This window comes from Mirounga angustirostris, unplaced genomic scaffold, assembly GCF_029215605.1.
Source record: "Mirounga angustirostris isolate CCGP_5_RB_7025 unplaced genomic scaffold, mMirAng1.0.hap1 SCAF_10, whole genome shotgun sequence".
Lineage (NCBI taxonomy): Eukaryota > Metazoa > Chordata > Mammalia > Carnivora > Phocidae > Mirounga > Mirounga angustirostris.
This window is the reverse complement of record NW_026991718.1, coordinates 35,961,012-35,983,803: the sequence shown is the minus strand read 5'-3', so window position 1 is coordinate 35,983,803 and position 22,792 is coordinate 35,961,012. Positions and strand designations below refer to the sequence as shown.

General features: G+C 46.0%; 1 pseudogene; it reads left to right on the top strand.

Annotated features, from left to right (window-relative positions):
- The window catches only part of LOC135361738 (NADH dehydrogenase [ubiquinone] 1 alpha subcomplex subunit 1-like), a 177,028-nt pseudogene that overhangs the window by 39,527 nt on the left and 114,709 nt on the right, over nt 1-22,792 (top strand).

Sequence of the window (22,792 nt, the reverse complement as noted above, 5' to 3'; positions counted from 1 at the left end):
AGAGCATGTTCATCCCCACTCCGGGTGTGTGTGAGATAAAATATCCACCCCAGAGTCCCTATGAAGGGTTGGTCACACACCCTTGGATTTTGCCACTGGGACATGAAAGTTTGGACATGATTATCAAAAAAAAAAAAAAAAAAAAGCAACATGACTAAACACAAATTCTCAATGGCCCTGCTCTGAATTTGTAGGGATTTCCAGGACAAGTGCTATTTTAGTCATTTAAAAACATCAGTACGCTGAGCCTAATCAGCACATTTTTATGTCTGACGTTTTTATATTTGGGGAGGGATTGGAAATGAATTTGATCTGTTTCAGTTTGGAATTTCCCCAAAGGTCATTTTACCAGCTTCAGAGCTATGTTGATAATGCTTTCATTTTACACGTAGTTATTTTCTCTCTGTTCAGTGATCACTCCTTGCCTGGTGTGTGGTCTAGTGACTCGGTGATTTCAAAATCCTTTGTTGTGGCGGCCTTGGACGTAGCACCTGGGCCAGGTCCGGCGGCAGTGCTTGCTTGGGCTGTCAGGCAGCCTGGCTGAGCCTCGGACAGCACAGGGCCCGGACAGGGTCCAGACGGAGGAGGACCCGGGTGGTGTCGTTTTAGAGCCTTTGTGTTTGGTTGTTGGTTCAGAAGATCCATTCTCTCCTATAAATATCTATAAATACATGCCCTCTCCCACCTCTCCCCCAGGTAATTAACAGAGCCTACAATTACCTGTGCCACACAGAGACTTTGCTTTTCTGGAAGATTTTTCCCTTTTTTCTAGGAAGCTTGTTAATAAATCTTTGTGGTTATTGCAACATTTCAGATATCATATACACACACATACACGGTGACACACACACAAACTACGTGAGGCTTTTGTAAAGAGAGAAATGGAATGAGTTGATGAATCTCAATTTCTTTTCAATAGCAAAAAAGGCACTGGGTAACCGCCCCCGCAGGAGAAGCTTCAGCAGTTAAAACAAGGTGACATGTACCCAGTTCTGAATTAAAATGCAACATTTGGCTTTCATTTTTCTTCTCTGTCAAGCCTTCATAGTTTTTGCACAACATCAGGTCTTTTCAGATCTAAGGTAAAGATGATTTGGAATTATGTTTCAAATTAGAACTGTCATATGGCCACTCACATGTTTTGCCATTGTTATGGTATAGTAAACAATGCTCTTTAATCAATAATTTACTTTCTGGGTCAGTGACTTTTATCTCCATCTTCACCTGTGTTTCATAACATTAATATTTCATTGTTTACCTATTAAATTAATGTTTTATAGAAGCTTACCTATGAGATTCATACTTCATATTTGCCTGCCTGGGCAATTAATTTTTTTCTGATGCTACAGCTCATCTTGTAACATACAAGTCAAGAAAATTAGCAAGATGCATGTCGTTCCTTATTGTACAAAACAAACGACACATGATGCCTTTATCAACAACTTTGAGTACTAACAGATGAATTTGAAAAATAAAATTCGCCTTTTCTATCAACAAGGAAAACCTCTTTTTCTCTCCTCCCTCTCCTTTTTGTTGGCTCTTTAAAAATCTCTAAACATTAAAAAAAATTTTTTTCTGAGCATTAAATAATCAGCCCCAGCCGTCCCATCTTCAGGGGAATTACTCATGGTATTTTCTGCTTTACGGTCAGGTCACCGGGGGCTAACGTCAGGATCCGCGATGAGCTTCCTGTTGTTTCGCAAAACTTTCCTCAGTGGTGAGAGAGCACAGAATGCTCACCGTGGGGATGAGATAGCAGCCTGGTTTATTTTACTTCTGAAATGACTTTTAAAATACCAGTTTTAAAAGTGTCTTTTACCAAACCAAAACTGTGTGTCCCTGATGTTTCTCACTGGGTGCTCTCCCTGCAGGGATGCTTTCTATGCAATTCGATGTTTGGACTCAACTTCCACTTTGCAAATCCGTGAAAGAATTGCTCCTGCCAACAGCCATAGGGAGGGCCAGTCTGTTGTAGTGTAATTCACATGCGGCAGGATGGAAAAGAGACCCTGGAGAAAAGAATCTCTAACCCTGCTCAGTCCTGATGATGCTGAAGCTCTTTGCGGATATAAAAAGTGTTGTTATGATTCCACTCACAGGAGATACCTAGAGTTGTACAACTCAGAATAGACTTGAGGTTAGCAGGGGCTCGGGGTGGAGGCATGGGGGTTAGTGTTTAAGGGGTGCAGAGTTTCTGTTTGGGAAGAGGAAGAAGTTCTAGAGACAGAGAGTGGTCATAGTTGCAAAACCCTGTGAATGGGCTTCATGCCACATATGCTTACAAATGGTTAAAATGGTAAATGTTATGTATATTTTGCCACAGTAAAAACACACACACACACACACGCACGGAATGGAAACAAGGTGTTTGAATTACTCTGTATAATAAAGTTAGATGCTAGGTGTGATTTGCAAGGAATTACCAGGGGGAAAGATCTCCAGAGGCACCAGTGAGTCCAGACCTGTGGTCTGGGAGCTGAGGCCCCGAGGGAGCATTACCCCCCACCCCCACCCCGAGTGATGGCAAAAGCCCAGGCCTGGGCTCTTTGCCGACCCTTTGCTGCCTCTCCCCAGACCAGTCATTCCTTCTCATTCTAGCAAATGTGCCATTGATTAGATTAGCTTTGTGATAAAGACCTGCAGCAAGGATGCCGCAGCCTTTAATCTGGACGGTTCGGGAGTTAGACGGGTGTGTCTCTGGGGGAAGGCTCCCAGACCAGAGGCTGACTCCACCGCAGCCTGTGGCCTCAGCATGCCGTGAGACCGGGGACTTTTATTTCACAGGAAAATCGTGTTTGAAACCAAAGTGGCTCCCTGGTGACAGCCAACAGCCCACTGATTGTCCAAGTGGGCAGCGCAAGGCTTCTCCCGGTCTCTCGATGCTGTGGCTTTAGGTGAGCTTTGGATTTGACAGGGTATTCCCATGCCTTTACCACCTTAATTCATACTTCGTTTAGAGCTACTGTTCTTAAGGGTTCCGTGTTACTAAGGGAAGTATGTATGTGAGAATTATTCATGAGATTTTTTAGAAGTGGTTTAAGTTAGCCAGGGAGCTAAACCCTCAAGAAACAAATTCCAATACACACTCTATGGCCTTGGAACATACTGTCCCAAGACTTTTCTATGATGTGCCTTTATTTTATTTTTTTTTTTAATTCCAGTATGTATCCCTTGCCATCAAAAAAGTGCATGCGCCACATTTGATATTTTTAAAAAATTCCACCTCAGTGGCATGAACACGAATTATGTTTAATTCCACGCAAGTCCCAGCTGTAGATGACTTGCCTATTTCCTGGCAGCAAACGCCCTACCGGCATGACGTCTGAGGGTAACACATTTGTGCTCAACATCAGCATTAATAATTCTGGGTGGAGGCTGCAGCAAAGTGAAGAAATTGCCTGATCGAGGGACCACAAAGGCCTCATGTGTGAGACAGGCTTGGCATACTTTTTCTTTCCAAATGAGGCAGTACTTTTGCTTTCCAAAATGCATCTTGTTGAAGGAAATGGTTGCTCCATCTCATCCATTGCTCACATTAAGTGCCGTTCAGAAAAACAAAGCACAAAGGCTAGTATTTCTGATGCATTTACAACTGGAGATCAAGCACCATCCCAAGGGGAAGCCTGAAACATCACCTTCCAGGTCAGGGCTGTTCCGGGCTATTTCTGTGGTTCATTCTGTAATTCCATGAACTGTGGGAATTTTAGGCTAAGGTCTATTTCTCCTACTCTGCTAAGTGTTTTTCTGATTCTGAGCTCCTTCAGAAATGGACCCCATGCATTCAGTGGGGGACAGTGAAACGGAGGGAAGAGGAAGGCAGAGAATCCAAGGTGACTGAAGGAGAGTCACTGAGAACAGTCTAGCAGCTCTCAAGAATTACACATGTTGAGCTTTGCCCGAATAGAGCTTGAGTGGGAAAAGGAATATAACTCTGACATATGTGAAGGTTACTGATACCCGGGAAGTAAAAGAAGTGTTTAGCACGGTACAAAGGGTAACCAGAGTAATGGGGCGAAACCGAGGGAGGACGCGTCCTGGAATTTAATACGAGAAATAAACTTCCAAACAGGGGCGTTTCCATCAGAGTGTGAAATGGGCTTATCAGGAAAAACAAAAACAAAAACAAAAACGGGCAAACTAGTTCTAGTGACATTGCAAAGAAGGTTAGAATAAAAAAACCTAATGAACAGTTGGGGTGCATTAGGCCCAGCCCAGGCTGCTGGTCCAAGGGACAGTGGTGGATTTTTTTGCATCCAGGCAGCGGGTGGTTAGGGGCAGAAGAGGTGACACCCCACAGCTCTGCCCCTGGATCGGGAAGACCCTGGTTTCCCCACCTTGGCCATCGGTATTCCTGTGCAAGCCTCTTTGTTACTGTGAGATAGTGATATGGGGTCACAACCAGAAAATGCATACACGGTCATAACGGGTGTAGCTTTTATTTCATTGTATTTTATTTAAAATCATTTGACTTTCCAAATAAGGTGCAGAATTGTTATTAATACTGAAACTTTCCCATTAAAACTGTATTTCTTAACAGTGCCTAGAAATGCCCCCAGCCACCCCCACCCCCACCCCCAGTTATCTCTTTGGATGCGTTCTTCCCCTGCAGGCAAAGAGATTTGTTTCCATAGCAGGGGTTTCCAGTGTCATGTTTACAGACTTGAGATAATTCTTGCTGGCTTCATGTACTGACCTGCTTTTAAAATAATCCTGTCACGATGCTAGGTAGGCAAAGTAATATTTTCATAACGAGGGGAGAGCGACTTTCCCCAGTGCGAAAGGGCAGAGCTCCGTAGAACAGAGAGGGTGTGTCACCCAGTCTCCGTTTCTCTATATCTTCTACAACGTGTGGAATGAGTATCTGAATTGAAACGGAGGCTAGGGCTTCCTCCAGGCTCTGTCTGGGTGGGGTCAGTCTCCACGGTGATTGCTCCTCCCTCCTTCCTTCTTTCCTTCCTTCCTCTGAAATCTTTCTCCCCCACTTTTTCGTCTTGCTTTTCTTTCTGGATCCCCATCTTCTCTTTTTTCTCTGCATTTTTTTTTTAAACAACGTACGTGAGTTGCTTAAAAAAGAAAAAACAAGAAAAAGGTTATTTTTATATTTTTTCTTAAAGAAAAAAACATGAATTAAACAGTGGGGCCACCCCTTATGATATTAGTCCACAGGAAGAAAAGAATGCCAAGGTAAGCGGCAAATAATAGAAACACAGTCATTTTATTATCATTTTTTTCAGCTGTGGAGTGACTTAGAGAGGACTGTACTCCCACCAAGTGGACGGTATGTGGTCAGTGTTAGGGGGCCCCCAGGAGCGAGGTTTCAGAACACCAACGGGTGGAAAGAATAAAGTAAGCCACAATGCCCGGGGTGGTCTCAGAGGGGGTGCCACCTGGGGCCCCCTGGCCTTCCTGGTGACCATAGCCATCTGTTCCCCTGGAGTGGGACTGCAGGCCGAGCAGGAGAAGACAGTCCAAGGGCTCCCCTGGGAGAAGTCCTGTCTGCTGATGGGCTAGGCCTCTCTGCAAACATCACCTCCCTAACCTCCACCCCCACAGTGTGGCCTGAAATGAGACCTGAAATCCCCTGGTTAGAGTTTTGTGAACATACTCGAGCCTCTCCTCTGGGAGTGTGTTAACCGCTGGTCTAGAAGGCTGAACTCAGTGACCCAGTGCCCACCCCCCACCTCCCCAGTCTTTCCTGGGAATGGCAGAGGCCAGGAGAGAGAAGTGGGGGTGGGGGGGAAGGGGTGGCAGAAGGAAAAGGCAGTTCTAGGTAATTTTAGGAGTTGGAGCAGGCATTGGGTGGGAGGGGTCCCTAGGGGGACACTCAGGGACAAAGGAAGTCTAACATGGGCTTGACCTGGGCTTACCTTTATCAGGGAAGGGAAAGAAAGTTCTGCCCTTTTCTCTTTCCTTCTGTTCCTGCTACACAAAGTATTCCACTCTCAGCTTCCAGAGTTTGGCTGGTTCAGCTTGTACTGTGACACTGTGGGGGAGTGGGCCCAGAAACCTGATTACCCGTGTGTGTGTGTGTGTGTGTGTGTAAATGGTATTATTTTTATTCACGTGAATCACCTTGCTAATCATTTCCAAATCTTTATGGTGATTGATATTATTTTGGTGTGTCTTTAAAATCCATAGGCATGCGTGGTCTTGGGTCCCACTTAGCACACAGGAGTGGTGAATTCAGTTCACGTATGTGGAATGCCTACTACAGGCCAAGCACCGTGCCCAGCGCAGGGACTTCAACAATGGACCAGACAGACAGTGCCTTAGAGCTTAATCAAGACCTAGTGCTAAGAAGCAACTCCTTGACCTTGAACCCAATCCTGCGCCCACTTCCCCTTCTGCCCTTAGGCCTCCGTGTATTTTATAGGGCCAGAGAGCTGCCAGATGACTCAAGACTGCCCCACTGCGCAGCCCTGGGAGGTCAGAGCAGGCAGATGTGGGCGTCAGGGGGCTAGCCCCGCTCTTCTTACTGTGATTTGTCCAAGCAGCTTCTTCCCTGGGCCTTTCTGTCCATAAAAAACCTTCATCTGTTCAATAAACAAATGAATGGGCCCGAATCCATCTGCCTTGCCTGCCTCTCTGTGCAGTTCTGAAGTTCAGATGAAACCATATCTACAGAAGCCCCTGTGAGCGGGGAGCTACTTTGCAAACCCAAAGGGAAAATAAGAATGGTATTTGAATGATCAATCTAATAAGCTTCTAATTTCTATGAAAAACATCCTGGATTCCTTGGCATGAAAGACTTTGTTTCTCCACCACAGCCCAGCTGTGTATGGCACCAAGTTATTGCATCTTAGAATAGACTCGGTGTGATGGAGAGGCCGCTCTTCCTGCTTTGCCGACAGCCGCCTTCCCCTCAAGGGCGCCCTCTTAGTTTTCCTGACCTCTGCCCATGAGAATTTCTAGCAGAACACTGGATTAGGTATGCCAAACATGTTCTAGCCTTGATTATGAAGATTATACACACACAGACCTCCAAAGACAAATGTTATTTAATTGGATAAACAACCCTTGTGTAGTTTATCCTTTCTGTTTTATTTCAAGGTACTGCTGACATGGTTAATTTGGGGGCAATTTTTTGAGATGATTTTTGAGTCTGCATTGATCCTGGCACATCCTAGTTGCCTGGACGGACTGTGGAATGGGTAAACGAAAGAATGAGTTAATACATTAATATGCAGGATGATTGCAAAAAGGCAAGCCCCCAGGATAATGTCGATTGCAAGGTGTGGTTGGGGAACCTGGTAGGGGGAGCAATCTGATGAGTGGTCAACTACAGCTGTCCTCCCGCCTACCCCCTCGAGTGGGTCCTCTTCATGACTTTACAGGAGCAAGGCCCCCTTCTCCCCTGCGTGCGCTCTGCCACGGATGGAACAAGCCTGATCCATCCTCGATTCTCACTACGGGGCAGGTGGGCTCGGCCCCTCCATAAAGTGTTCTGTCCATGTAACGCATGGGAACCCGAGGCTCACCAACGTGTGTGGTGGAAACGATGAGCCTTCTCCAGGTCTGATGATGTTTTGCTTTTAGCACAAACTCGAACTCCCAATACTGAACACAGTGTCCTCTTTGCCCCAGAAGACCTCAAGGGCAAGAGATGGCAAACCCCTCACGGGTCCTATAGACACAGGCTACTCCAGCCAAGGTGCTTGGTGCTGACCAGACAGGGTCAGCCAGCTGCAGAGTCTGTCCTGGAGAAGTCGCGGTCCAGCCAGGCACATGGAGATCTGGACCAACAACCTTTATGGCAGGGGCTCCAATGGTTGCGGGATGGTGGCCACTGACTTCAGTGGCACTGAAGGAGACATGGTAGGAGTGCAAGATCACCTGTTGGACCAACAGAGACTCTTCCCTAGTTGTCATCTGCCGCAGGGTAACCGCCCCTCCGCGGGCTTCCTTCTCTCTAAACAAGGATAATAAGAGTATTTGGCTCCAGGGGGGCGGGGGCAAACTTGATCATTTACACAGCGCACCCAGGACAGTACCTTTGACAGATGGTAGTCATCAGCTTTCTTCGTCTCATTGTACCAGCCCATCTGTGTCAACCCCGAGACTGTAGTTGGGTCCTGAGCTCATGCTACCTGACCAGCCACATCCATCCACCATTTGGGAGCCCATTCAGCAGATTCTTACCCGGTGCCAACTCTGCACCCTGCCCTGGGAGGGGACTCAAGGAGACCCTGCCCTCCTGCCCCAAGAACCTGAAGGAGCCAATCTAGACACGTGGGACCTTGGAACTACACAAGGGAGGCCTGAAGCATGAGGCCTACGGTTGCCCGGTGACAAGGTCCATCCTCCCAGGGAGAAGTAGAAGGAGGTGCCTTTCAACCCGCAGTGACATTTGGACTTGTATTAAGTGTGGGCCGGTAGCGTCTAGAGAGAGACCAGCTCACACCATCTCCACCAACTCCTAAGTGAGTCACAGTGGCCAGCAGGGGCCAGACTCTGGCCACCTCCACGGGAGGCACATCAAAGGGTTGTGGAAACCATGTCCCAAGAATCGAGGTGAGTCTGGGTTTGAGGACAGAAGTTGCTCTTCACTTATCACTGGCAAAAAAGCAACTATAGATGATCGGTACAACTATGATGTTATGCTTCTAAATGAATTCGAACGAAAAACGACAAAGGATTCCAAGTTACTTCTTGGAAATAAATTGTGGGTAAATACCATTTGCTAAGGCTTGGAAACCCAGTTTCCTTTGGTTTGTGTTTTTAAATGCTTTGACAATGTGGTTTGTTTCTCTCCAAGAAATAAAAAAAAGACAGAAAGAAAAAAGTAAATAAAGGCTGACGACTGAGGGAGATCACAGCCAAGTATTCTAAGAGCCCACAGTCCCCTAGGGCACGGCGGTTGGCAACAGAGGACAGAAATCCAATATGGACGTGAGATCCATTCTGAAGGCGTCAACAGCAACATGAAGAAAATATACATTTCATAATGGGGCGGATGTTGCCATCTTCCTGAGGGGAAATGTAAATGAGGATGTTTTTAGGGATGATTTCCACTCTGTCCCCGAACTGAGACGTTTGTGCTCGCTCCCTTCCACGTGAGGATTCCTGCTGTGGTTCTCGCGAGGCATTCGGGCTCATTTCCTAGCAACAAGCAGCAGCAGAGAGAAGGCTCTGCACGCAGTGTCACCTAATAAACGCGGCGGGGACAGTGTCAGCAACAGAGGCAGCCACGGAGGGAGGGCCCCTGGAGGCAGAGCGCGCTGCCTCGCTGGCTTCTTGTCTCTGCCCACGGACGGCCCTGGGCAGGTGGGAAGGAGGTCCGGGTGACGTGGGAAGTCCCTTTGATTTGCTGGAATGGAAGAGTTCACATTTTATTTTGCAGGCGAGCGTGGCCATTCTGGATTAGTTCCATCAGAAGTGCTTAGCGCTGTATTGTAACCCTTTTATTCTTTCCTTGTCCTTCCGAAAAACCAATCCCGGATGCCGCCCCCGGGACCTCTGTGTGCTGGCTCAGAACCTCAGTCCGGCATCCAAAGGAGCAGGGAGAACGGGCCCTTTCAGAATCTAGAAGCAGAGCTCCCTGGCGCTGAGGGGAGAGTGAAACTTCTTCATCCGACCCCTCCTTGGAGAGCCCCTTCCCGGGTCTTCGTGCGCTAGTGTTTGTAACTTCTCAGATGAATGCCACAGCACAGGAGAGGGGAGGAGAGCTCTTAATAAACGAAGTCGGGGGGGCTTTGGGTTTATAGAATAAATCAAGGATTGCTAATTCCCACTAAGAAGAAGAAGAGTCACAGAGCAGGCGCTAGGTTCCGATCATTATTGTCCTCGGCCTGTTCCCGGGGCCCCTGCGCTGCTTCCTTTTCTAGCTGCGCTGTCAGAACCGGGTGGGGATTTCCTCTGGCCTGGCTCTCCTGGGGTTGAACGGCAACCTATGTGGGCAGATTTTAATGCTCCATTTTTTTTATCATCTTATTTAATTTTTTTTTTCATTGCAATAAGTGTGTTGCTACAATTTTTTTTTTTTTTTAAACAAAATGATTCACAATGAAAGAGTTGGGTTTGGGGAGAAGCCCTTTTTTTTTTTTAACAAACTACAGAAAGTAACTGATGAACAGTGCAGTTTTAGAAAACATTTGTTTCTGTCGGCCTTTGAAAACAGTGCTGTCACTGCCCTATCCCAAGATACCCCTGGAGCTCCACCATGTGAATGAAGGTAGAAGGGTGGTAAGGAACAGTTTCCTATTTGAATATACATTTTTGTCACCTAATACCAACAAGCATTTCCCTTTCTGAGAGATCCGTGCCGTCCCCTGCATGAGGTTCTGTGGTTCAGGGGTGGTGTTGGCTGCAGCGTGGTGATTTCACTTGGGGCTGCGACAGCCTGTCTTTCAGCTTCGTTTGTCTTAGAGCTTAATTTCCACTCCCAGCAGATTAGGCAAAATGGAAAGTGACATTCGGAAAAGAGTGGATGAGTGTCTGGTATGTTCTCCAAACCTCATTCTTGTGATAGTGGAGTGGTGGTGATTCATTCCCCCATCTCCCGATAAAATATAAAGCATCACTTCTTGGTTGCTAAACCAACAGACAGAAAGCGACTGACCCCTGCCCCTGGTTGAAGATACCCGAGGGCAGATGTTTATCCAGGACCTAGCACTGCTCCTGTGAGAGGACTTTCTATCGAGGCAGCGCGAATCGTGGTAAAGCGCTCCGTGTCGCTCTGGGTTTTCCTTGCCGTCGACGATTTTAAGTGTGAAGGGAAGGAAAGCCCGTCTTATCAGAATGTTCTTTCCAAGACAAGTCTCGGTGAAGAAGTAGGCTAAAGGGCTCGGACCCTCGTCTATTTCAGGAAACACCGTGCTTATCAATAACTCTCCCTGCGTGCTCTGTTCACTGTGGTTTGCTCACCTCTGTCACCATCCCTGTGATGAGGTGTGAAAGTGGGCTTATATTCCACTTGTCACCTGGGGCTCCACTTGCCGTTTAGCAGATCTTAGCTAAGGAAGTGAGAGGACATGAGGAGGATTTGTGTTCAGTAAATACGAGTGAGGTCTCTTCAGATTTCTGGGCTGGAATTTAGCAAAACAAGGTCTGCTCACCAAAGTGGTTACATCTCAACTAAGTATAGACTGGAGATAAATCTGACAACCCCTGACATCTTTAAATGTCAAATCCACCGCATATCACAGATGACATCGTACCTACTGATCGAACTCCCTTTAAAATATATTCATGTAAATACATTTTTTGTGAAACCACAAGCTGTTTCTCTCAGTTTTGTTTTCAGCTGGCTTTGATAAAGAGATTGGTTGGCATCCTACAGCTAATTAAACAGCTTTCAAGCCAACATCAATGAAAAGTTTTAGACTCAGAAATAATACTCTACTCTTCCTAGTCCAAGGGTATCCACAGTGCTTTTTTAATTGTGCTACCAGACCTTGTCAGAGGAGAATTATTTAGCTGTAGCCTGAGTCGACAAGCAAAATTATCCTGTTCTTGATGGTCTGCTCTGCCTTTGTTCACTCATTGTGTCACTAACACGGTGTATTGGATTCACACTACCAAGAAATGCAATTCCTGTTTCTGTGTTCACTTAGATACAACAGTGTTTAATATAGTTCAGGTTTCTTATTCTTGTACACATTTCATTTTGTGACTGGAAGGCTATTTGTGTTTCCTTTGTGGAAAATAGAAAATAAAATGTGAGAGATTCTTATTTCCAGGTCAAGAATTCTGAGTTACCAGGCTTCTCTCATTCCTTGTCTGTCTGGCTGCTTCTTCTTTTTTTTTTTTTTTTTCCCAGTTGCAGTTATTTCTAGATTCTGGAAAACTATTACTTGCTTTTTTAAAAAAAATAAAAAGTCCAGTCTTCTATTTTACAGTTGAACCTTCCCTAACTCTTAAAGCCAGGTTGCTTTTCCAAAATTGTCACCATTTCATACGTGATGGATTGGCTTCAAGTAAAAAGGTATCTCTAGTAAATGGAGGGGAAACTATTTCACTTCCACTTAGGAATGCCTCTGAATATAACAATGGTGTTTTAAAATCTTGCTCTTAACAAATGCACTTTGTGAAAAGAAAAAAAAGGAAGACCGGGTTAGCTGGTTGCATGTTGAAATAATGATGCTGAAAACAATTTTTACTATGGAAGGGTTCACATTTTGATTTATACCCTTGCCCCAAAAGTGGGAAATTTCTTTTCTCATGCTTTGACTATTTCTTCAGTGAAAGCTTCTGAACTGAGCCACTCCGCTCTTCAGAAATTCCCGAGTTACCCATACAATTGAGGACGAACCCGATTCTGTTCCGTGAGCACGGCCTTTTTAGTTGTGGTAAAACAGTTAAAATGACAGCCGTGGGGAAGAAAGTGTTTCAAGACCATGTCATGTTTCACTCTTTCCAGATGACTAAAATCACCATCATTTCCCAAGTCTTGCATCGGGGGAAGGGGATATGTGTGGTTTAAAAGAGTGGGCAAGTATTGGTTAAGGTCAGACTTTTTCTGAATGTGAACATTCGATGATGCTGGCTGAGGGCGAAGGCAGAGATTCTAGGGTAAAACCCTCAGACAGAAAATCTCTTCAGGTAACAAATTCAGGTGGTTACCCTAGTCTTCTCATTCCCTGTCATCATTAAACTGTAGGGTTCCTTCCAGGGTTTTTTGGTTGGTTTGTTTGTTCTCAAATGGTGTTGTCTTGCCTAAATCAGGCTGCTTGCTTTAAAGTACCAAGCACTGAAAGAATTGGAACATTAAAAACATAAAGTGTAAAGTCTGAATCACATGTTTTAGGTCTGGAATTAAACAGCATAACCCATGACCTTCCCAGAAGATGTTATTACCCTGGTACTGTCATCTGTTCAAGCTCCCCAAAAGCAATGCCTGCCTCTCACCAAGGTTTTAAACTGGACACACAAATGTGTCCAGTGATTTAAAATTCTTCATGCTAAGCTTTCTGTCAGTCAGTATGTATTTTCAGTGTTCTTCCTGAGTTTTGTAATTTCTTTCTTTTTAGTTCTTTTTACTGTTTATTTGCTGGTCTATGATTTATGAAGAAATCCACTTTCAGAAGAAATAATGACTTACTCTCTGTGGGTGTTTCCTTTCTTTACTACTTGAAGAATTTTCAAGTATGAATAGATTATGAGACTACAGATTTGTGCAAAGAAGCTGGAGGAAAAGAATGAACTAACTTTTCAATTGTTTAAAATGAGAGGGCTACTGGGCTGAATCTACTGGTGTTTTTCAAATTGTTCCTCAATTTAATTAGCCAAAGCACTGAGGAGCATTTCTTTCTAATATAGATGTTAAAAACAGCTTAGCTTTTCTAAATATAAATAGCAAGGACTAATGCTCTCAGTGTTGCCTAAAAATTTAGAAATGTCTGCAGGCTGTTGTGAACAATTCTGTCTCTTTATGGAGAGTTGTTTGGGCTTTTTAGAAACTCATTAATTTGATTGTAAGCGTCTGAGTGTTATCAGGAAAAGAAGCTTTAGAAAATGGTTTCAGAATGTGTCATTTTCTCCTGGGTTTAATCTGAGATGGTGTGTGGGCATGCTGGTATTTTAAAAGGCTAAAAATGGTGTATATATTGCTGTGCCTTCAAATATGAGGTAGGATTTCAAACAGAGAAGTTTTCTTCAGTCTTCTCCCTGACATTCTGCTTTTCTTCCAAGTAGCAATTGCCGAGCTTTTAGCAAGTGTACCTTCATTCTTTTTTCATTTTCAATTTGTTGTAATTAAGCAAAACCAAAATTTAAAAAGCCATGTCAGTTTCCTATTATTTAGATCTTAATATTTAATGTTTCATAAAATGAAAACCCTGTGTTTTCATTTTAACTAGTTTCATTACTTTTTTTTAAGAAATGATTTGCGGTATAAGACTGCCATTTGGTTTCAATATTAATATATAAGATGAACTACGTGGGTGTCATTTATTTTCAGTAGTAAATAACAGCTTAACCGATGATTTTACCTTAGCATAATTCAATCGATTCCTTTAGAATTTTGCTCTGCATGTTCCAACAATATTTGATGTGTGTGTGTAAAATAAAAATGACATGTTGTCTCATTAAAAGCTAGTTCATGGTGTAATGGTGATCAGAATTGGAGAATGTCATGTAGTTGGTTTCAAAATCCAATCAGTGGGTTAATCATTAATTATTCTTTTTTTTTTTCCCAGGGAAGTTTGATTTGGTTGTTTCAAATTTGGATTTACTAGAATTCTTTTTTTTTTTTTTAATCTTTTATGTGTGTGTCATTTTAACCTTAAAAGGGGTTAATTTAGCAAGAATAGATAGATACCTTTTCTGTTTGTATTGTGGCTTCTTCAATTTCTCATAAACTGTATTTGGTAGCTCAAATGTTGAAAGCAGTTTGGGAACAAAATGTCTGCTTAAACCATGACAAAATTGGCCACAATTTGCCGATTGGGCTGATAACAAAAGCCAGCAACACAAAATAGGTAGAAAAACAGTTTGTTCGGTGATGTGAGACCACTGAAGGTCTTTTTTGCATGTTATTTTTTTCATTCTGATGTTTATGTTTTGCTGGAAGTATATGAAGAGAAGTTTTTGCTCACCCATCGGTTTTGATTAACCATTTCATCGAGTGGATTTCTTTTAAAACCCCAAAGAACAGAGCTGCTCACCTGGCATCTGAGACACATCTGAGCCGAAATGCAGCCTTTGCACCCAAACCCCACGGTTCCCCCAGACTCCACCTGGTCATAAATGTCTCCAAGCTCCTAATGTGATCTTTGAAAGCAGTACTTCGATGCCATTGTTTCAGGCCTGCAACATTGAATGGTGTGGTTCTTACTGCCTTTTTTTTTTTCCCCTGCAAGTGTCAAACAAAAATTACAGTTTGCAGTTTAAAAAAAGCTCTCTACCTGAGCGTGCAGTTGAGAAGAATTTCAGCAATCAGATGTACACAGTGGCTCTCATATTATCTTCGCAGACTGTACAGAAATATTAATGTTTGACACGAGACAATACATTTTTTCAAGTGAGAGAAGGAGGCAACAGAACCCTCTCTCCTCTCCGTTGTTTTGACTTCTCATGCCTTGAGTGTGTGTGTGTGTGTGTGTGTGTGATGGTCTTATTTTTTTTGTCTTAAAAATCAGATACTCCTGGGCAATAATTAGGATGAGGTTTATGTTTCTACTTATCTAATCTTTGTTTTTACAAATAAATACAAATAACTCAAACTGAAACTTGATGGCTTTGGTGATAATAAAATAGCAGCCACGGGGAAATTTTCTTCATTTTAATGTTCTTTCACAACCCACATTCAGTTTCGGTAGGAAAATTATTAACCTTTCAACAGCCTGCTAAGACATGGGTTCCTAATACACTCTTGAGGATGATTTGCAGGTTTTGGTTCTATTTTGAGATTTTGTTGTACAGTTTTTTCTTTTTCTTTCTTTCTTTCTTTTCTTTCTTTCTTTTTCTTCCTTTTTTTTTTTTTTTTTTAACAACAAGGGCTTTCTTTGACGGCGATGGCAATGACTTGAAATCCTTTTGATTTCAAGATATCTTTTCAGTGCGTGCATATTTTACAGTGTTTGTATTTATTTTTGATCACGGGGAGGGAGGGCTCCTATTTCCTGTTCTCCTACTGCCTGGTGTGTGAAAGAGGAAATGTTCTTTAGTCTCCCTGGTTTTCCTCCTTCTAATCCTTGGGTGGACATTGTAAGTCCCATGCCCCCCATTTTTAAAAATCCGGTCGGGCTATATTTCGGAGAGGGCTGGGGGCTCTGTGTGAAGCATCTGGCCTGACTCCTGCCTGCCTTGGGTGGCCTCATGTCAGTGTCCATCAAGCCAGAGAAGGTCAGGCCAGTTTGAGCTTGTGGTCCTGAAGGTCTGCTCGGCCGCTGACTTGCCTGAAGGGCCCCGCGTGGGGGTGTCTCTCGAGCTGGCTGACATTTCTGGAAGGGGTGTGTGGGGAGGTGATCATGAGCTGGTAACTCCCGTGTCTTCACCTAAAACACGCAGGAGGGCAGAACGTGGGACAGGAGAGGCAGCGGATGCGTGGGATGATCTCGAATGGCAGTTTCCATTTTAGGTGTCTTCTCCAAGTCTGGCTGGCACGGCCACACCTGCAAAGAGGGCCCTGAATGGGACGTGGTCCTACCACACACTCTGCCCTGCGTCTGGCGAGGCTGTGCCTCGAGACTCACAGTCCCCTTCTTTGCTCCATCTCCTCCAGCCTCGTCAGTCCCCACCCGCCCCCAGTGCCCCCCCCCACCCTTTCCCACCACCCCTCTGAAGTGGACAGTGGAAACTGAGGAACGTCGTGTTATCTCTGTGCACCTCCATCTTGGCCACTTTCAGTGTCATAGCCTGGGTTTGTCTTCCTCCTCCTCCTCCTTCTTCTTTTCATACTTCCTGTATGAGGTTAGTTTTTTTAAAATAATAAACAAACTATATTTTTATGTTTTTGGGGGGTGGGCCTGGTCGCATGTTGCTGCCTACCTGTCTGGTCATGGGTCCAGGGTGGTGCCCTCCCCCCCAACCTGTGTGTTGTGAGTGTGAGCAGAGCTCTGAAGCAGGGTGGTGGGCTTTGCCCCCTCCTCTCCTCCCACAGTGGTAGTAAGGAGGGTCAAGCTGGTGAAACCATTTTCTACTCTCTTATTTGAGAGAAATGCCACCCGACTTGGTGGCTCAAGTATGGTCCTCAGGCCGAGCATGTTCGCCGGGAGAAAAGCGGATGACGGGGGTGGGGGGAAATCGCTCTCGCAGGCTTAAAATCCCACCATGCTCAGCCCATGCTGTGCAGATGAGCAGCATCCAGAAAAGGAGATTAAGGGACCCATCGTATCAACACTTCTCCCCAGGTCACCCCAAGAACTTGTTGAAAGTCTCGGATGGCCTCTGAGCTGCTGGCTCTTTCCTGCCTCTGTGGGGAGCTCAGGAGAGAACCATCCAGTGAGGAACTTGTGAACAGTTACCTAACATGCGGTCACATACAGTCACTAGGGACCAAGCCCACGGCCCCATGTCCAAGAGCATCACTAGGTCTTCTGAGGTTCAGTCACCACTGTGATTCTTGGGCATGCATCTGAACCACCTGGGGGCTTATGAAAACAGACAGCTCTGGGCCCCACAGCCAGAGTTTCCAGTTGAGAAGGTCTGGGAAAGGGCCTGCGAATTTGCATTTCTAACAAATTCTCAGGTGATGTGATGCCGCTGGTCCAGAGCCCTGCGTTAAGAAGCTCTGGTGAGGGCCCTGGGCCATGGCTGATCGGAACACCTAAAAGGCCATGTCTGACGGAGCGTGTCGGTGTGTCCGTCCTCCCTCCAGTGCCTCGTCCCTTCATGTGCCCAGCACAGCTACAGCGGGAAATCCGGCCCTTCAGAACTTTGCATCCCTCGGTAACTAGACAGCAAGTTTCCCTGTAATTCCGAGCTTTCACAGTGCCGACCAGACGATAGGTCTGCTAACATGGTTTTGAAGTTCAGTTCTTTACATAGTGGGTTTTATCTTAAGGTTACAGAGAGTGGCCAGGGTGAGGGGGGTGATGGCCTGACTGCAGCAGGAGACAGTCTGGTGAGGGCCGCCCTTGGGTTGCCCACTCTTGTCTCTCTTCCCACCTTTGGTACAAATGGAGGAAGGTCTTTAATAGGTACCTCTCTGTACCAGAAGGTGGACAAACTTCCAAGATCCCCAGGGGGACAAGGCGTTTGAATTGCCCTTGTGCTCCTGTTCATCTCAGAAGGGGGGCAGAAGGGGGCTTGATCAAGATGCTAGATGGGAAGCAGGGTGCCGCCATCTACTAAATAGTTGTGGAGCTCCCCTTGCCTGCCACGTGAGAGGGATGAACCGAATAGCATCAGCCTGAGAGGCCAATGCCATGCCGAAGGGGGAGCACGCATCTGGAACAGTGTCTGGCGTATGGGATATGCCCAGTAAATGGTGGCCTAGAGGATCTGGGTGTCTTGTGGGGCGGCCCTGGGATAGACTCGTGCTCTGCTGACAGGGGTTTTGAGGGACACAGAGTCTTTCTGAACCACGTGTAGGTCTGTAATGATGCGTGGAACACTTTGCAAAATCTGCTTCTCAAGGGAGATCCCCTCAGGAAAGGCTCTACGTCTGCTCTGAGTTACGTGGCTTTAGCTCGAGAAATGGGAGCCCCTTCAGAAACAAGGGAAGGAGGGGCCCTCAAGCGTAGATTTCTCTCTCCCCTGCCCTGACTGGTCTGGCAGCACAGAAGCCTGATAATTTACATAAGGGACCCAAATCACTTATCTCTGAAATTAGTCTGTGATAAGCAGTGAATACTTTCTGGCTGTGCCCTCTTGGTTTTAACTTCCTGAGAAATAAAAACAGTGGGCTCCCGAGAGCTGGACACCTTGGTGTTGTTGAGTACACCCTATCCTCCTGGGCAGCTATTTCGAAATCTTAAAAAGTTGGCTCCCAACCCAAGACTGTCAGAATCCACCGTGAGTCAGCACGAACAGGATGTGAGTGCCTGGCTTGTCATTTTCCCAAGCGTTGACAAAGACTTTGGTGCAGAACAGGCTCAAGTGTGTGTTTTGCACCTGGGGGGGGGACTGGGGGCTCTCGTTTGGCCTCGTGGCAGTGTGGGATTCGTAGTGCCATGGATGTTACAGCCAATTGAAGTCTATGGCTTTGCTTTCCTGACCCTATGCCCTGGTCCTTACTGCCTGGGGAAGAGGCCTGGGTGAAGCCAGCCAGTGAACCATCCAGTCTGCGGGTGGGTGTCTGAGCTACTGCTTTGTCGCTTCTTCTCAGTTTCCCATGCCTAGAGCTTTTCCTCTGCCAGTAGGAACAGAAAGGGCGGGAGTTGGGAGCTAGCTCAGGGAACATCCAGAAAATTACCTGGGCTACATTTCAGGTCCCTGATGAGGGCTTGTATTTGCAGTGTGATGTGTGTGACCCTGAGGCCCTCCCTCAGATCTGAGGGAGAGTGAAGTTGTGTGCACAGTGGGGAGGCCTGACTGGGGCCCCTTGAATGCTAGAGACGGGCAGGAATAGTGTAATTCAGCCAGACTGGAAGTAAGAGTAAAGGAGTCACGTGACCCGAAGCTCCTCTGGGACTGTCCAACATGGGGCTGGTAGTTTCCACCCACTCCTTGTGGATGCCAGCATATGGGAAACCAAATGTGTGGCTGGCTTTGAATTAGGGGCAAATCTTTTAAAGTTCCTGAATGGGTTAACTTAAGTTTTTTCAATGATAACTAGACAGCCAGGCCAACATGGAGTCATTATGGACTTTACTTATCCATGTAAGAGCTCCTAAACAAGCTAGGTCAGGTTTTACAGGAGAAGCTGGAATTTAGAATTTAGGGACTAGGTAGGAGGGACCCAGGTCTTAGTCCCAGCAGCGTCCTTTCCAGTGTGACCTTAGGAAGATTGCCAACTTCCTCCCTCTGGGTGCCTGTAAAATGAAGGTTGACCAGATGATCCTTAAGGCCCTGCCAAGTCTTACTCTGTGATTCTGGTCAAGGTCTGCGTGGTTGAGTGTTCAGTACTAACGTCTGCCTGGGCTGTTGTACTTTGGTTTTTTTATCCCTCAGAAGTGGGGTACCACTGGAGGAGAGCCCAAGTTCCTAAGCCACCTCTCTATTTCAATGGTGAGACTAAAGGAACCAGGATTTCCCGTGTACCCGTGTCCATCGCGGATGCATTTCTTCACCCCTGTTTCTCTTTGCCCACCCAGGAGAGCACTACAAAAGACATCTTTGGTCCAGTTTCCAGACTTTAAGTCATATTAGAAAATGCTGGGCGCCTGGGTGGCTCAGTCATTAAGCGTCTGCCTTCGGCTCAGGTCATGGTCCCGGGGTCCTGGGATCGAGCCCCACATCAGGCTCCCTGCTCAGTGGGAAGCCTGCTTCTCCCTCTTCCTCACTTGTATTCCCTCTCTCGCTGTGTCTCTCTCTGTCAAATAAATAAATAAAATCTTAAAAAAAAAATAAAATAAAATGCTAGCTCACAGGACACAAATCAGGAAGCTGGTTTTCCCAGCAGACTCATCGGGGCAAGCATTCTTCCTAGAATGTTAGATACCACAGAGCCAAATTTATCGCCTCTCAGAAAGCCCGGTATTTATTTCACTGCCACTGGCAAATGGGGCTCTTGAGAAAAAAACTAAGGCTGCAGGGGTTGATGTGAATCAGCTAACTCACTTGTACAGATGGTTAGGGGAAAGATAGAAGGAAAAGCGATACAGAATTTCAAGAAATAAGTACAGACTATCACAACTGCCATGCGAAGTGGTGGGACAGCAGGGATGATGAGTGTTAAGAGAAGCTTTGATCTCCGCCACTCAACAGAACCCTGCCAGCAAAGGCTAGTTGTGTAAAAAGGGTTCTGCTCCAGATATGTTTGGGAAGCATACAATAAATGAATTTCAGCAGCTTTCTTTATTTCCTAACTTCTCAGGGTCTTTTGTATGCTACTGTGCATTGTGAATGAATCTCTAGGGGGAAGATGGAGTTTTTCCAAAATCGTGCACCCCTTCCTCCCTTTTTACAGAGAATTTTGTGCCATTAACAAAAGTCAGGAAATGGGGAGGGGCAGGGGGCTGCTGGTTTTCCTGGTGACCTCAGGGTCACATGTGGAGGGCACAGCAGTACCCAGGAGGCTCTGAGTAGACAGGCAGAGCCCGTTCCTTCTCTGACCATCCGTAAGTAGTGCCTGGTCAGAGAATATGGCTGGAAGGTATAGGCAGGCGTGGGTTTGCCTTCCCTCCCATGGCAGTTCTGTCTCCTGCCTTCTCATCCTCCCCCGCCTGTCTGAGCCACAGATGTAAGCACAGAGCTGGCTTGTAGGGCCACCATCTTTGGGGGAGGTGACACCATCTGTATTTCTGAATTGACCCGTCCCTCTGCCTGTCTTTGGAATTATCCTTTCACTTGTTTGGGAACTGAGAATAAGCTTCCACAAACAGCGTTCTGCTTGGGAACCAAACCGTGATGGTCTCATGTGGCAAAGCAGTTTTATGAGAACCATAGTCCTTAGAGCTGTCTCAACCTTGTGCTGTCCTCAAGGTTATTGTTTGGCCAGGTCCCCCCCACCCCCGCCCTTTGTTTGGCCAGGAGCCCCTTCTCCTCATTTTCTTTCCTTCACCTCACTAAGACTTCTTGGTGCAAGCCCGTCTGTCCACCATGCTTGGATGCACCTGGGAGGCTAACGCCCCTGAGACAGGGAGAGGACAGGGAACCAGAAGTTCAGCCACCATCCTCCTCGTCCATCCTCATTGGGCTGCAATTCCCCGGTGACCTCACATCTCTTTGGACCCTTGGGGAGGGGTGCTTGGTGCTTCACCTGGGCAAACACCGGCGTTGTCCTGAAAGTCCTGTGTGACCCTTTAGCGAGGTCAACAGGAGCATGTAAGGGAAAAGGCTCAATGTGCCCCAGCAGTAGACCCTGACCCAGAAGGTCAGAACTGATTCAACTTTCAGTAAACAGGTAGTGGGCTTCTGGGAACATCTGCCTTTTCAGTCTCTTGTGAATTATTTTTAAACAAACACCCTGCACCGCCACCCCCCGGCCCCCATCGCCACCCGCAGTTTTCGTTGATTATCACTATTTGAATAGATGCTGATAAATTTGATTCCCCAGCTTACTGTGGCATTGATGATCTGTCTTTCCCTTTTCGGTTTCCATGTACTGGAGTGACTGTCTCTCAGTGCGGTTGACAGTGACCTGTGTTTTTCATGCATGTTTTTGTTTCAGAATAACTGGGAGATGAAACAGGAAGCTCTATGACACAGTTGATCGAAAATGACACAGACACAGAAAAATCAGGACTCGGCCCCCTCCAGTGCCTCTACCTGCTGCCCACAGCCAGAGTGCAGGTGAAAGGTTTCCCCTGGGGCCTGATCCTAACTGCTGTGGACTCCAAGAGCCTCCACATTCACTGACAATGCGTCTGTGATGTTGTGGTCATGATCTAGTCTGGCCGGTTTCCTATTTACTGGGCCAGCCTCAGTGTGTCTTAATTCTTTTTCCTTCATTAAAAGCAAAACTCAAGAAAAATGAATTGTTTGCTTATTAGCTATACTCAAACATTAATGGAAAAGACACTAAAGAGCATTCAAGATTAATTTCCATAGCACCGTGAGTAAGCCCTGCCATAACCACACAGATCATGATGGCATCTTTAGAAGAATGTTGAACTTGAATCTCTTATTAGTCAGCCTTGTTTGCCCTACCTTTTTCTTCTACAGCTCTAGAAGACCTCCCTAAAGTCAGTATTGGCACACTGACATTGGAGGAAAACCCTGGAAGACATTTAGAACTCTCTTTCCACACCTACTCTGATCATGGCCTGCAAATGGTGACCCCAAAATCATCACCAACCTTGAGCCTTCTGCCAAAGACCTCTGTCTTCTCGGCTGCCTCCTTCTCTGCCCCAACCCATCGGTCACCCATTCACTTCTTCATTCCACAAGGTCTCTTTGGGGCATACTGTGTGCCACATTCTGGAGACAGTTTGGATGGGACCAACTCTGCTCTGGTCTACCCAGCATCTCTAGTCTACATACGAGTGGGTCTTGCTGGGGCTTTGCTCACAAAGTGTAGGGGAGCACCATGCAGTTCATCATGGAAGGACAGCAGGCTCATTTCATTTAGGTGCCGTGGTTTCTTCAATCTGCCATTCAAATCCGAGCACCTGGAATTGGCAACTAAACATTCTTTAGAATGGGTAAATGTCAAAGCATTCCTTCAGTGGAGTACTACCCTCGTCTCCAACCCTTAACGGGACAACTCAGTCCTCCTGGGGACCTGGCCAGAGAGGCCATTGGTAGCTGCCTTCCAGCACTTCTGTCAGCCTTCACTTTTAAGCTTAACAGATGTCCACGAATGATT